At 51.9% G+C, this 12,382-nt stretch overlaps 1 pseudogene; it reads right to left on the reverse strand.

Moving 5' to 3' along the window:
- Positions 1-484: 484 nt before the first annotated feature.
- LOC147984485 (E3 ubiquitin-protein ligase SINA-like 4) lies at positions 485-11,239 on the reverse strand (annotated as a pseudogene).
- Positions 11,240-12,382: the final 1,143 nt, after the last annotated feature.

The following is a 12,382-nucleotide window of genomic DNA, read 5'->3' on the forward strand; positions in this document are numbered from 1 at the left end:
CTCTTCACAAGCATAGAACGATGGTGGCCACACCACTGGTCACATATCCGGCCTGATCCCGCAGCTGGGGGAAGGGAACAATGTTCTGCGTAGACGCGGTCGACATCGGCGAGAGAGAAAATACATAGTCGGTGCGTCCCAATCAGGGTCACCACGATATGGGCCGATGCCGCGTCCCAACCACCCTTCTAGCTACAGCCCGACGTCCGTTTTGAAAATATTAGTGCATTACAACAAAAATTATACTAGTATCGCTGTTCCGTTTCAAAAAAACATATAAGTTGTTACTTCTTACCCAAAGGATCTTTATATCCAACAGACACAAAATATCCATTCAACTATTCAATTTACTTTCACTACTGATCTGATGTCGAGGTAATTGTTGCATCGCCACCAAACCCCACCATCTCTTAAGCTATAGTAGACCGAGCTAACCCCTATATTAGCATATTACTAAGATAAACAGAAGGCACTGTAGAATCATTTAGGACGTGAGCTTGTCAATTTGAATGTGCAGGGACACCAACTTAGCCCCGACCACCAGCTTGGGTGGAACTGTGAAGAAGGTCAGTGTCGGTGTCAAAACCGGTGGATCTCGGGTAGGGGGTCCCGAACTGTGCATCTAAGGCGGATGGTAACAAGAGACGAGGGACACGATGTTTACCCAGGTTCGGGCCCTCTCGCTGGAGGGAATACCCTACGTCCTGCTTGATTGATCTTGATGATATGAGTATTACAAGAGTTGATCTACCACGAGATCGTAGAGGCTAAACCCTAGAAGCTATCCTATGGTATGATTGTATGTTGTCCTACAGACTAAACCCTCCGGTTTATATAGACACCGGAGGGGGCTAGGGTTACACAGAGTCGTTTACAAGGAAGAAGATCTACATATCTGTATTACCAAGCTTGCCTTCCACGCCAAGGAGGGTCCCATCCGGACATGGGACGAAGTCTTCAATCATGTATCTTCATAGTCCAACAGTCCATCCAAGGGATATAGTCCGGCTGTTCGCAGACCCCCTAATCCAGCACTCCCTCAGTAGCCCCTGAACCAGGCTTCAATGACAATGAGTCTGGCACGCAAATTTGTCTTCGGCATTGCAAGGCGGGTTCTTCCTCCGATACTCCATAGAGGATTTTGAACACAAGGATAGTGTCCGGCTCTGCAAAACAAGTTCCACATACCACCGTAGAGAGAATAATATTTCCACAAATTTAATCTGCTGACACGGTTAGCAACATGACATCATGCCATGGCCCGGTCATTATTCGAACCGTCTTTCCTCAACCAGCACTACACATATAGCGAGGCGGTTTCCTTGACATGTCTTGTCGAAGCAGGGATTGTGTCCCCTTATCGCGGTATTCTCATCAATACGGGTATGGGTAACCAAACGGGCCATCAATTACAGCGTTCGGGGAATAAGCGATTTTACCAGGTAAGTGGGGAGGCGCATCGCCTCTTCCGCCCTTATAAAGGGACAAAGATTCACCCTTTTTACCCATGCCTTCTTCCTCCTTTCTTGTCCATTCTCGCACACTCAAGCTCCAGCGCCCAAGTTTGCGTCTTTCTCCTCAAACCACTCCAAGCATGTCCGGAGCAGGAGGCAAGTGGATGGTATCCTCCGTCACAGAGGAGAACATCACAAAGCTACAGGAAGCCAGATATCTGGCCGCGGATATCACGCACTGGCTGCCAGATGCAGGGCAGATCATCCCTACGCCCGAACCCCATGAGACGGTAGTTTTCCTTACCCACTTTGTCCGCGGACTGGGATTTCCCCTTCACCCGTTTGTCCGCGGGCTCATGTTCTACTACGGGCTGGATTTTCATGATCTGGCCCCCAATTTCATCCTCAACATCTCGGCGTTCATCGTCGTGTGCGAGGCCTTCCTCCGCATCAGGCCCCACTTCGGCCTGTGGCTGAAGACCTTCAATGTCAAACCGAAGGTGGTGGTCGGCCAGCAAGCATAGTGCGGAGGAGCCATGGTGGGCAAAATGCCTAATGTCACCTGTCTTGAAGGTTCCTATGTGGAGACCATAAAGGGTTGGCAATCGGGGTGGTTCTACATCACCGAGCCGCGCGGCACCAACTGGGTGGCGGTCCCCAAATTTCGATCCGGAATCCCCATGCAGCTCACTTCCTGGAAAGAGAAGGGCATGTCCTGGGGTTCCCCGGTAGAGCTGACCGGACTCCAGGCCTGCATCAGGAACATGATGAGCAAGAAAATCAGGCTTCTCAACATGGTCTAGGTCATGCTCTTCCGCCGGATCCTCCCATGTTAACGACGGGCATTCAATTTGTGGGAGTTCGACCCGGCCAAGCACCAGACGCTGCGAGAGCTCTTCGACACGACGCACAAGGACGTCTGGAAGGTGCTGTTCAAGGGCGCCGATGTAACTCCTCCCCTTACCAAGGACCGCGGACTCAGCGCAAAGCGCCATGCCAATCCGGTAAGTTTTTATATCTCACAGGATATTTATTTGCCCAGTTTAATGATGTGCAGGATCTAAGCTTCCATGCCATTAATAGGACTGGGTAGAGACAGCGGAGCAGCTCGATTGCCTAGCCCCCCTACCTGAAGATCCTGCAGATGCTCTCCTAACGGAGATGCTGGTTCCGGCGCCTTACGAGGTGCCGGTGAAGAAGGCCCAGAAGAAGTCCACGGGGACCCGAAAGGGTCTTCGATGCAAGGTTATGTCGGATTCATCGTCCGATAACTCCGAAGCGCACTCCTCCCACGAAAACGAGGAGGAGGAAGAGAAAAGTCCCCCCCCCCCAGCCGGGGGAGATAAGAAAAGGAAAGCCGCCCCAACCGGGCAGGCCGAAGGGTCCAAGAAGGGAAGGACCCTTCTTCCGGACTGCTCCACGACGGCCGCCTACAGGTACGACGAGTGGTTACCCAGGGACAAGCCCCTGGCGAAGTCGTAAGTATCCGGATACCATAGTAATTCATGGTATTTTTATTGCACTACTTCTCCTTACGCCGAATATGATTATGCAGTCCGTCCCGATCCTGTCTCGACGTATCTTCATTGGACGGTTCTTTGGACTTGTCGGATATGAATAGCGATTCACTTCCGACCGCCTCCACCCCTTTCCCTACGGACAACATTGAGGTGTTGTCTCAAAAGGCATCGAGCCGAGGGGAGGTAGTCCTGGGGGCACCTCGAGGCGACCTTCCGGGTCCTGGGCGCAGAGGGAGCAAGATCCCAATGGGCTCCAAGTTCGGCCCCCAGCCGAACACTACGCCGGATCCTTCGGTGGTTCCGGACTCCGGCAGGTGATCCCCCGTTAAGGGGGGCAAGCTGCCCGTGCCGGTGGCCTCTATCCATCCGGAGGCACCGGACAACTTGCTGGAAGTGCTTGGCAGCGCTTCCATCGACGAAGAGCACCGTACTATCATGAGTGCGGTGATCAAGAAAGTTCAGTCCGCCAAAAATGGACTAACCGAAGCTTGTGCCAGCCTCCTAACAAGCTTTCAAGTAAGCAATCGAAATATAGGAAAATATTACCGCATAGACAGTAGCCCCTGATGCTCTGATTGGCGTTCGCGAAGAAAGGCCGAATAGAGGATCAAATAATGACTCAGGAGTCTAATTAGAATATGTCTATGTGCATGTGCAGGCTTCACTGCTGGCCGCTGCCACACGTACTGCGGAAGTCGCTGCACTGAAGCAGGACCTGGAGTGGTCCAAGGACAAGCTCGGCCTTACCAAGAGGCAGCTCGACGAGAGAAAAGGTAAGCAATACCTTGTCTATACATTAAAAAGAAGTTCGGTTGTAAATTAATAGGATCATCATGAATTTGCCAGGGGCCACGACCGAGATGGCGACCCTGAAGAAGGCGTTGTCCGAGGTCAAAGACGATGCGGCCAAGGAGCGCATTGAGTGGGAAAATCAAGAATCCCGGGTACGCGAGGTGCAGCAAGAGCTCGAGGCTCTCGCCAAAAAACACGAGTCCTTAGAGCTTGACTCTAAGACGCGAGAGTCCGAGCTTGCAAAGGCGCTCGAAAGCGCACGGAGCGCCAAGGCTGAAGCCCACAAGGCCCTCCAGGAGATTGACGTGGTGAAGAAGATAGCAGCGTGTAAGGCATTCATTATGCAAAGCAAGCATGTGAAGGAAACTTTCCTTTTACTTACCCGAGTTCGGAGCTCTCCAGGAGCGTTCGCAGATCTTCCCCGCACTGTACTGGATGCCGCGGAGTTTTACCGAGCTGAGGAGGGGAGCTCGACAGAAAAGTTGTTCTGGTCTCAATATACTGGGACCAAACACCAAATGCCCTTGAGCGACCAACTAAAGCAACTGGTCGAGCTTCACAAGGCGGACGAATAGGCCATGAAGGGTCTTATAGTCTGGATGTGGCCTGGCGATCCCGTGCCTAGCAGCTACTTCGGTCTAGTGAGGCGGCTTGTGGATGCCTGCCCACGGCTTGAAATCATAAAGCGGTCCATCTACATCGAGGGTGCGCGCAGGGCTTTTGCTCGGGCGAAGGTGCACTGGGCGAAGCTGGACGCCATGAAGCTGGTGAAGGAGGGGCCGCCGGATGGCAAGGAGCATCGCTGCCCCAAAATATATTATGACTGTGTCCTAAAGGGTTCCCGCCTTATGGCGGAGGAATGTGCCACAGATTTAATTTTTGAATGAGCATGCTCATGTGATCCTGTAATGTGAAACGAGTTCATTTGCGCTATGCAACACTTTTTGAATTTAAAATATTACCTTATGTGCGGCCATTTATATAATCTGAGAGTTGGCCAGTCGTCGGCTTCTGCCCAAATGTAACTAGTACTAGGGTGTTCGGGATAAACCTGAGCACTCTTTATCCCAATTTTGGGTCCTTCGAGGGAGGTGTTCAGCACAACAAACCAGGCAATCGGACTATAAGGCTTTATCACTCTCACTTAGCCATAGAAGTCTACAATTTTAAATTTTGGCGAAGCCCCTAGTATTCGGAAGGCCGAATTTGGGGCGCTATATACGCCTAAGTTGGGCAAGGCCGACTCCTCGCCCGAAGCAGAAAAAGTCTTTAAGGACTTGAGACCTCTCAACAGCGACCAACTCTCGCCTTATCATGACAGTCAGTTTTTCGCTTTCTCTACTGAGGTGCTCGTCCGGAAGAACCGGGACACAATCGTAGTAGTTCTCCCAGCGCTACCTTAGCCGATATAGCGGAATGTAAGGTACCAAAACATGGGAGCCAGGCAAACCCAACTATTGACCCAAGACATGATTCAGAGCTGATGCATATAATGCTATAAGTTCGGGGTGCCGCACTATCGAAAGTGTTCGGAATTCTCACGCCGTATTATGGGGTAAACGAAAGCCCCTGGCGTACTGACCGTACCAGAATGTACGGGTGCAAGTTGTTGTAAATGAACATATAAGGAAAAAGGGATGGATAATGCAATAATAGACTAATGCTATGCGCTGTTATTTAAATAATACGTTGAAGCGTACTGATACAAGTAGTGCAATAAGCAAAAAATGGGACTATTTGACATGACCTATCCAAGGGCAAGCTGCGTATGGATAGTAAAAAGCGGGTATACCGATTGTTATTAGAGACCACCTGGGGGTTCCCTTGTATGTCTTAGCTTCTTGCCTTGGTTGTTCCTTCCCGTAATGTGTCCGGCAATCATACCGCCGGAAAGGGCTTCCAGAGAGTAAGGTCCTGAAAGAGAAAAAATGATAAAGGTATGCAGCCCCTAGGGCGGTTAAGCCGCATTGTGGGACGTGCCTTGGTCGTGCCCCCGCCTATGCCCATGGTATTTTCAGTGCGTAATTATGTACGCGTGGCACGGATTTTGTCACTTGACTGGGACTAGGACGGGGGGCCGAATTGCTAGGCGAGCTCTGAACATGCCAGGCAATCCTGTTGCGGTTTACTCCGGACTCGCTTGACGGTGTTCGGGGACTGTATCGCCGAATTGGTGGTTTGCCTTAAAAGGGTGCTTCTGCTGCGAGGGCCGCAGTGTGCTCTTTCGTGCGGAGCGAGCGTTCTGTGTTTCCATTGACTGTTATGACCACCCTAGGTCCTGGCATCTTGAGCTTGAGGTATGCGTAATACGGTACCGCATTGAATTTTGCAAATGCGGTTCGCCCGAGTAGTGCGTGATAGCCACTGCGGAACGGGACGATATCGAAGATTAACTCCTCACTTTGGAAGTTGTCCGGAGATCCGAAGACCACTTCCAGTGTGATTGAGCCCGTGCAATGGGCCTCTACACCTGGGCTGACGCCCTTAAAGGTGGTTTTGGTGGGTTTGATCCTCGAGGGATCTATACCCATTTTGTGCACTGTATCCTGATAGAGCAGGTTCAGGCTACTGCCGCCGTCCATAAGGGCTCGAGTGAGGTGAAATTCGTCGATGATGGGGTCTAGGACCAGTGCGGCGGATCTGCCATGATAGATGCTAGTGGGATGGTCCCTGCGATCGAAGGTGATTGAACAAGCGGACCATGGGTTGAACTTTGGGGCGACGGCCTCCATTGCATAGACGTCCCTTAGTGCATGCTTCCGTTCCCTATTGGGAATGTGGGTTGCGTATATCATGTTCACCGTCTTCACTTGTGGGGGGAACCTCTTCTGTCCTCCCGTGTTCGGCGGCCGGGGCTCCTCCTCGTCATCACTGTGCAGCCCCTTGTCCTTGTTTTCGGCGTTCAACTTGCCGGCTTGCTTGAACACCCAACATTCTCTGTTGGTGTGATTGGCTAGCTTATCGGGGGTGTCGTGGATTTGACACGAGCGATCAAGTATGCGATCCAAACTGGACGGGCCCGGAGTACTTCTTTTGAATGGCTTTTTCCGCTGACCGGATCTAGAGCCTCTGGATCCGGCATTTACTGCCGTATCATCGGTGTTATCGCCGTTGTTGCAGCGCTTTTGTCTGTTACGACGTTGTCTGCCGTTGGCATCTTTGGTACCCGAAGTGCCCGGATTCCTTGATGTGTTGTTGTTGCGAGCCAGCCAGCTATCCTCGCCCGCGCAAAAGCGGGTCATGAGTGTCGTGAGGGCTGCCATAGACTTCGGCTTCTCCTAGCCGAGGTGCCGGGCGAGCCACTCGTCACGGATGTTATGCTTGAATGCCGCTAAGGCCTCTGCATCCGGACAGTCGACAATTTGGTTTTTCTTAGTTAGGAACCGTGTCCAGAATTGCCTAGCCAACTCCCCTGGCTGCTGAGTTATATGGCTCAAGTCATCAGCATCCGGTGGTCGCACATAAGTGCCCTGGAAGTTGTCAAGGAATGCGTCTTCCTAATCCTCCCAACTGCCGAGGGAGTCTGCTGGCAAGCTATTCAGCCAATGCCGAGCTGGTCCTTTGAGTTTTAGTGGGAGGTACTTGATGGCATGCAGATTATCACCGCGAGCCATGTGGATGTGGAGGAGGAAATCCTCAATCCATACAGCGGGATCTGCTGTACCATCATATGATTCGATATTTACGGGTTTAAAACCCTCCGGGAATTCGTGATCCATAACTTCATCAGTGAAGCATAGGGGGTGTGCGGCGCCTCTGTGCCGGGCTATATCACGACGCAGTTCATATGAGTCTTGTCTGCTGTATTTGGCCCGGCCGAATTTACTTTTAGTGTATCTGGCACGACGGTCATCGTCCTGCGTTGGCGCGCGCCCCCGTGACCCGTATATCGACCTTGCATGATTTTCCCTGCTGTCCAATACATCTCGCGGGTCCCGTGTGTTGCCCCGGGCCTTGGTGTTTTTGTTTGAGTGGCGGCGGGGTGCAGGATGAACTTCAGGCTGAAACGCCTCTCCGGCTCGGCCACGAGGTGGCCGGTCAGTCGCATCGTACACTGGTGATGTAGGTTTCAATGCTTCCTCCTCGAGGTGGGGTAGCAACCCGCGCTTTGGGTAACTCTTGGAGGGACGCTCGAGATCGTATTCCTCGGCCGGAAGGACTTCGGTCCAGCTATCTGCTAGTAGATCTTGATTAGCTTGAAGCTGTTGTTGCTTTTTCTTCAAGCTATTTGCTGTGGCCATAAGCCGGCGCTTCAAGTGCTCCTGCTCGACGGGATCCTCAGGCACGATAAATTCTTCGTCGCTGAGGCTCACCTCATCTTCGGAGAGAGGCATGTAATTGTCCTCCTCCGATTCTCCATCTGCCGCCCGCTATGGAGGGCTAGTGTAACGCCCCGGACACACCCGCCGGTGGTCGTTACTCATGGCGGGATCTAGACTAGCCCAATAGATCAATACTAGTCTTTTCTGCGCACTTTGTCCTCACTCGTGCGCACCTGGGAGCAACTTCCCGGTCGGTCACCCATCCTGACACTACTCCAAGCTGAGCATGCTTAACTTTGAAGTTCTGTCCGAATGGGCTCCCGGAAAAGAAGGAATTCCTTGTTGATATGAGTCGTCTATCATCCCTAATAAGCCAGGCCATCACATACACCCCCACTCAGAGGAACCGACGTCCTCGTCGGGCCACAGGAACATTCCCTCTTGGCACATACGTCTGTGCATCCAGTCCGGTACATGTGCCATGTCAGGTGCCATGACGGGTCACAAACGTCATGAACAACATGAACGCGCACCTGTCTGCAACCATCCGTGTAACCATGAGGGTCGGCTCTGATACCAACTTGTAATGCCCCGGACACACCCGCCGGTGGTCGTTACTCCTAGCGGGATCTAGACTGGCCCCACAGATCAATACTAGTCTTTTCTGCGCACTTTGTCCTCACTCGTGCGCACCCAGGAGCAACTTCCCGATCGGTCACCCATCTTGACACTACTCCAAGCTGAGCACGCTTAACTTTGAAGTTCTGTCCGAATGGGCTCCCGTAAAAGAAGGAATTCCTTATTGATATGAGTAGTCTATCATCCCTAATAAGCTAGGCCATCACAGCTAGCTTGTTCACCCTCTCGCTCTAAATTGTGCTGGAGGGGATTATTGTCGTCTTCGGCACTATCTGGAGTGTTATTGTCTCTTGTGCCGGTATCACTACTTTTGCTATGGCGGGACTTAGAGCGGCGCCGCTGACGTCGGCTCTTGGGTTGCTTCTTGGAGGGGTCATCCTCCGCTGTCTCGTCGCCATTGCCTTCTTTGGGGTGTCCACCATGTATATATCTTATGATGAGGTGGTGGTCCAGCGCCGAGTGGGCGGTGGTTCCTGTTCGTCTCCTACATCGTCGTCCATACAGTCGATGTCTTCGGAGTCGAAGTCGAGCATGTCGGTTAAATCGTCGATAGTGGATACTAAGTGGGTGGTGGGTGGGGAGCGAATTTCTTCGTTGTCCGCATCCCATTCTAGCCGGACATAGTTCGGCCAAGGTTCTCCTGTCAAGGAGAGAGACCTTAATGAATTTAGCACATCGCCAAAAGGCGAGTGCTGAAAGATATCCGCGGAGGTGAACTCCATGATTGGCGCCCAATCGGATTCGATAGGCATGGACGCAGGCGGCTCGGAGTCCGTGGCCGGAGACGAATCCAGTGGTTTGGCAACACGGCTCTCGTAAAGGGTGAAGTCAGTATTCGGCTCCATCGCCACTGAGAGTGCGGCCTCCACGGCGGGGTCTATCCACCCATCCTCGGATGGCGCAAATTGCTCCGGATTGAAGGACGGAGTAGTTGCAGGTGTGATCTCCCGAACACTATCCGACGGTAGAGCTAAATCATGCTCGTCGTGATCGTGCGGCGCACCTGACATAGGCTCGAATCCGTCGAAGATCAAGTCTCCGCGGATGTCGGCGGTGTAGTTTAAGTTTTCAAACCTGATCTGATGGCCAGGGGCGTAGCTTTCGATCTGCTCCAGGTGGCCAAGCGAGTTGGCTCGCAGTGCGAGGCCGCCGAATATGAAGATCTGTCCGGGGAGGAAAACCTCACCCTGGACCGCATCGTTACCAATGATCGAAGGAGCCATCAAGCCTTATGGTGACGGCACAGTGGAACTCTCAATGAAAGCACCAATGTCGGTGTCAAAACAGGCGGATCTCGGGTAGGGGGTCCCGAATTGTGCATCTAAGGCGGATGGTAACAGGAGACGGGGGACACAATGTTTACCCAGGTTCGGGCCCTCTCGATGGAGGTAATACCCTACGTCCTGCTTGATTGATCTTGATGATATGAGTATTACAAGAGTTGATCTAGCACGAGATCGTAGAGGCTAAACCCTAGAAGCTAGCCTATGGTATGATTGTATGTTGTCCTACGGACTAAACCCTCCGGTTTATATAGACACCGGAGGGGGCTAGGGTTACACATAGTCGGTTACAAGGAAGAAGATCTACATATCCATATTACCAAGCTTGCCTTCCACGCCAAGGAGAGTCCCATCCAGACACGGTACGAAGTCTTCAATCTTGTATCTTCATAGTTCAACAGTTCGGCCAAGGGATATAGTCCGGCTGTCCGGAGACCCCCTAATCCAGGACTCCCTCAGTCAGCTCCTGCACGGCGACGTCGCCGGGATCCCTGCTGCTTGTCACCTCCATTTCCACCTTGACGGCGTCGGTCCTACCTTTGGGCTCCCCCGGCGGGCCGTTCACCCACAGCTTGGCCACGTAGTGCGGTAGTGGGGACGCCCCCGCTTTGATGCAGACGACCGACACGGCGATAGGCGCGCCGATGTCGAGCATGCCGCCGACCAAGAAAAACGTGCGGCCGTCCTCCTCCGCGAACAGCAAGAGCCATGGCTCCGACGGTGGCACTTGTAGCCGGAGCGCCTTGCCGTACTGGATCCTGTGCACGGGCATGGGATGCACGGTGCTGATGTGGTGGGTGAGCACCGGCGGCGGGCCTTCGTAGCTGCAGACGGGCACGGGGCATTTGCAGGGCGCGAGCGGACACACGCTCTGGTGATCGGCAAGCTTATGGTAAGTGACGTAGAGCCCACAACCTTCGTGCGTGCACTCCAGCCTCACCGAGGAGAGGACGGCGTCCACTGCCGTGTTCCGCACGTCGAAGCCACCGCCGCGCTCGCACTTCTGGCACTGCCGCTAGTTCCTGGGGCGCTCGACGCGGCAGTCCGCGCAAGCCAGGTGCCCTCCCTTGCACTGCACAAATCAATTGAACTACACATCAATCAAGATACCTGCACCTTGCTTGATCAGCCGAACGGACGAGGTGTATTCGAACCTCATACACTGGAGGCTTCAAGTGGCGGAGGCACAAGGGGCTGTGGAGCAAGGTGAGGTCCATCGAGACCATAGAGAGCTCCATCGTCGGGTCCTGTTCCGTCTGCATGATCTCGCCCTCCTCGTGCACAACCATCTCTCGCTTTATTAGGGCCGGGGCATTACAAAGCTTTACCGTCACATATTCATACTACTTCAAGGTGCTTTAAATCAACACATGCAAGTATCAAAAGGAGAGTCATGGCATGCATGCATGCATTGTAATTAATGCATCGGTAAACGCAAATTATTGAAATATATCGAGTGCGGTGCTTTGATGTGTCATGTCAACTCGTACAAGACTGAGAAGTTTGATTACTACAATGCCCTCTCGCCTTAACCGTACCTGCCTTTGGCTGCATGATAGGAGGGCCACCGACCTGTTGGGCCCACCTATCATGGACGCAAAGGCAGGAGTAGTAAGTCAATGAAGCTGCGTCCCTCCCTCTCCCATGAGTGTGGTGGCTGGCAGGACTAGGAGAAGCTTTCGTTCGCTACACGCTCTCCCTCCCGTACGCGGTGGACATGCAGCAGTTCAATCGGTGTCAGATGGCCACTGCAGTATTACTCCTAAAGAGGCGAAGAGCCAAGCGCAGCCCGGACGCTTCCACTTCTGTTGTCTCACTTAATTAATTAGGAGTACTTAAGTACCACTAATTTATTGATGCCTAATTTTCCTATCAGAGTTAAACAAATCTTTAGTAGCACCCTATGATGAATCATGTACGTGTGTATGTTTGTCTATGGAGGTTAATCATGTGGTGGAGCAAGGAGGGAATATTATTAGTGTCATGACATAATAGTGCTATTGTTTTGCATGTCAATTTATTGCCATAGGTTCAATGAGGCAATGTTTTGCGTATTGTCCATCATGAATTTGATGCTAATGTCTTTCTATCCTTTCTCACTAAGCTAATGAAGGTTTCACCTTGTTCCTACTTGTGCAAATAGGGATCATGTTGTGCCAATCATACATTTTAGTGGAACTACACAAGACAATACAATGAACTGTATCCCAGCATGTGCTTTAATTATGCTGGAAGTTCTTGATAATCTTTTGATATAATCTTAGCACTGATAAACAAGAGTGATTTCAACCATACATTTGAAGTGCACAAAAATATATATTATTGAGTGATTCCAGTGAGTGCTTTATCATCTCTTATGGGACTACATGAATAAGTTTTTTTCCTCAGGTTGGTATGGGCCTAAGGCCTTCATCCATATTAGTTTGTTGTCA

Source organism: Triticum urartu, chromosome 2A (genome assembly GCF_056163025.1).
Source record: "Triticum urartu cultivar PI428250 chromosome 2A, HENAU_Tu73, whole genome shotgun sequence".
Taxonomy (NCBI): domain Eukaryota; kingdom Viridiplantae; phylum Streptophyta; class Magnoliopsida; order Poales; family Poaceae; genus Triticum; species Triticum urartu.